Here is a 3,706-nt window from a genome sequence, read left to right on the forward strand (position 1 = left end):
ATAACAGACCAGATGACAAGAGGAGGAAAAAGAACCCTAATTTATATCACTATTTGCAGATGACATGATTCTATACCTAGCAGACCCAAAAGGGTCTACAAAGAAACTATTAGAGCTAATAAATATCTTCCACCGAGATAAGAAAATCTGTAAAAACTAGTTGTTTTCTCCAAGTTTCCTCTTAATTCATGTAAGTCTTTCTACATTCTGTTGTAATTATCAAGCCTACATCTCTGGATCTCTGTATTCCTAGCCTGCAGACATGGGGTGCTGGATAACTGTCGGATAATAGTGTAAATATCCAAATAGCTCTTGGTTTGTAGTGAATGTCTACAGCGACAGTCCTTTCTTGGTAAATCCTTTCTTTGGTCTTCCCAATACCTAAAGAGGACAAATACAGAAAAAATTAGTTTTTTATCTTGGCAATTTTTTTCCCCATCTTGTAAATCTTCTTAGAGATTTGATTTCTCTAAAATGGAAAAGTGATCACAATTCTAAACTCCTGGGCTACAGAAATATGCTAATTCATTTATAAACACCACCAACAAATTGGCTCTGTCATTAAGATTTAATGGCTCTTAGAATAGCTGGGATTTGCTGGGGATGTGGCTCAAGCGGTAGCGCGCTCACCTGACATGCATGCGGCCCGGGTTTGATCCTCAGCACCACATACAAACAAAGATGTTGTGTCCGCCGAAAACTAAAAAATAAATATTAAAAAAATTCTCTCTCTCTCTCTAAAAAAAAAAAAAGAATAGCTGGGATTTATCTTTAGAAAAACACTGAGACTTGATTCCTTTAATGAACTTTTTTCCCTGATCCAGCAATACCTAATTTCTGTTTAATTGCTTCGTGTTGACATTAAATTTAATTCCTTGGGTTCCTCCCCGAAATACATCCTCAGGGAAGCTGCTCTGAGGCTGTTTGACTGCAAGACATTATTTTTTTTTCCTTAACCCATGAATTAAAAGGTTTGAAATAAAAAAAAAAAAAAAAAAAGAACCCTAATTTAAACACAGATAACACACCAAGATAAGACGACATGGAGAAAACTAGGAAATATGTGTTCCTGGGACATGGTGGTTTGGGTTTTGGTTTTTTCCTCCCTGGTATTGTGGATTGAATACAGAGGTACTCTACCACTGAGCCATGTCCCCAGGCCTTTATTTCTTATTTTGAGACAGGTTCTCGCTAAGTTACCTAGAGCCCTACTAAATTGCTGAGGCTGGCTCTGAATTTGTGATCCTCCTGCGTCCCAAATCCATAGAATTACAGGTGTGTGCCACCACACCTGGCCACACCCTTTTTGTTTTGAGACAGGGTCTTGCTGTATTGCTGAGGCTGCCTCCCAAGTAGTTGGGATCACAGGCCAGTGCCACTCAGCCCAGCAAGAGGTGGGCTTTATCACTGTGGTAGCAAAATAACTCCTTTATTATCACATGGGACAGGGTTAGGTTTCAGGTTCAGATCATCAAAAATAAGTTTTTTACTTACATGACTATCTAGCAGGACATGGGACAATACTTAACCATACAGAGTTGTTTGGGCTCCTTTCCCTCTTATTGTGACACCCAAACTACCCCCTCGTAGATTTCTAAGGAGTTCCCTATGGGGAAGTTTCACTTTTTGGCCTCTGCCACCAGGCCTACTGGGTGACAAGCTGAGAGCTTTTGGGCACACTTCTTTTTTTTTTTCCTTTCTTTTCCTAATGCTGGGGATTGAGCCCAGGGTATGACACATGCAAGGAAAGTGCTCTACCACTGAGCCACACCCAGCCCTCCCACTTCTGGGTCTGCTTACTCACCTATAAAGGGAGGACAGTGAGAGCATCCATATGTGAGAGGACTTGGCCCAGAGCAAGGCACAGGACTTACTCCCGTTTCCCCATTATTCAAAAACTGCCAGATGCAGTGGCGCACTCCTGCAATCCCAGTGACTTGGGAGGCTGAGGCAAGAGGACTGCAGGTTGGAGGCTAGCCTCAGCAATTCAGTGAGACCCTTGTCTCAAAAAGGGCTGGGGATGTGGCTCAGTGGTAAAGCACCCCTGGGTTTAATCCCCAGTACGGGGGGTGGGGGGAGCTCTGAGGGTGACTTGCTCAAGGTCACACTGCTGGTGAGTAATGAATGATTTGTACCCACGGTCTACCTGACCCCAGTTCCAGGGCTCATTCTAAGTGCGCACAGCTGACCAAACACTGGCAAAGGTTTGCCTCCTCCATTGTGTGGAGGCACCTGTCAGGGGTTCTCTCTCCCTCCTTCCTCCCTTTCTTCCTGCTCGGGACCTGGTTTGCTGAGGATGCAGAGACCCACCATAAGCTGTACCTTCTGGAATTTCTGTGCAGTGAAGCAGATGGCTCCTCAGCATATCAACACATTCTTATCCAAAATAACACACATGCTGGGCTGGTGTCGTGTGCCTGTAATGCTAGCTTCTCAGGGGTCTGAAACAGGAGGATTGTGAGTTCCGAACCAGCCTCAGCAACTTAGCAAGGACCTAAGAAACTCAGTGAGACCCTTGTTTCAAAGTAAACAAGGGCTGCGGACTTAGCTCATTGGTAAAATGCCTCTGGGTTCAACCCTCAGTACCAAACAAAGAAAGAAAGACAAATGACATTAATATGGGTCAGGTAGACCCTGGGTACAAATCATGAGATTAATAATGGTACTGACTATTCTGGGCAGAGTCCAGGGTGAGGGACTCATGAGAATTGAAAAGCCAATTTTTTTCTTTCTTTTATTAAACTAGTGCTGACTACATGTTGCAAATTGTCATGGCAGGATATTGGGAAAAGTTTTCAAATAGTAACAATCACGCCTTGGATAAACCTCATTGGCTACCACCCTGCCACTGTGAAAAGCTGGCTAAAAAGTCATTCTTATAAAGGCTGCGCATAGTGCCTAGAAGGTGGCAAGTGTTCCATTAATGTTTGCTGTTTTAGTTATTCTTCATTAAGGCAGGAGTCTTGCCTGTCTTATCATTGTATCTTAGATGCCTGGCACACAGTCAGAGCTTAATAAATGACAAGGTGAATACATGAAGCTTTGCTGAGGTCAATACTGCTGTTCAGCTTCCAGATTCTCTGCTCTGAGGGATCTGAGAGGCCCTGCCCTAGTCACACAGAGGACCATGAAGACATGTGATCAGCTGCAATGGAGCCAGGCAAGGGCGTCTTCTTTGGCTTTGATCTTGCAGGTGTGGAAGGAGGAAATCTAAACCCTGGGGAGAAGGCCAGGCAGAGGGCCAGTCGTCAAAAGAGAAGGTATTTCTGGGAAATGCTACACATGGACTTATAGGGCCCCAAAGATGACTCAACGGGAAAAGTCAAGAGATGAGGTTTTACATCCTGTAGCCTCCAGCTGTGTGTAGCAGCAGGCACGAGGAAGTCTACGTTCTTTCTGCTTAGGATCATACCTTGTGACATTCCAGCAGGTTGCCAAACACACCTATTACAACCCAGTAGGATCCACCTGCAGTAAACTCAGGGGGTTGTGGAGCAGGGGTCTGTGTGGTAGACAGCAAAACACACCCAACGCCAGGAGTTAAACAGGAATCAGAAAGTCCTGGATTAGTTTGAGGAATATACAGAAGTCACTGGCTCAAAGGATCCAGAGATTTCCTGAGCTAAGGCATGATGTGTTCAACATTATCAAATTAAGATTAATAAAGGGGCTGGAGATGTAGCTCAGTGGTAGAGTGCCCCGGGTT

General features: G+C 44.2%; 1 pseudogene; it reads right to left on the reverse strand.

Moving 5' to 3' along the window:
* Positions 1-2,683: 2,683 nt before the first annotated feature.
* On the reverse strand, positions 2,684-2,860 carry LOC139702985 (U4 spliceosomal RNA; annotated as a pseudogene).
* Positions 2,861-3,706: the final 846 nt, after the last annotated feature.

The sequence above is a fragment of the Marmota flaviventris genome, chromosome 19 (assembly GCF_047511675.1).
Source record: "Marmota flaviventris isolate mMarFla1 chromosome 19, mMarFla1.hap1, whole genome shotgun sequence".
Lineage (NCBI taxonomy): Eukaryota > Metazoa > Chordata > Mammalia > Rodentia > Sciuridae > Marmota > Marmota flaviventris.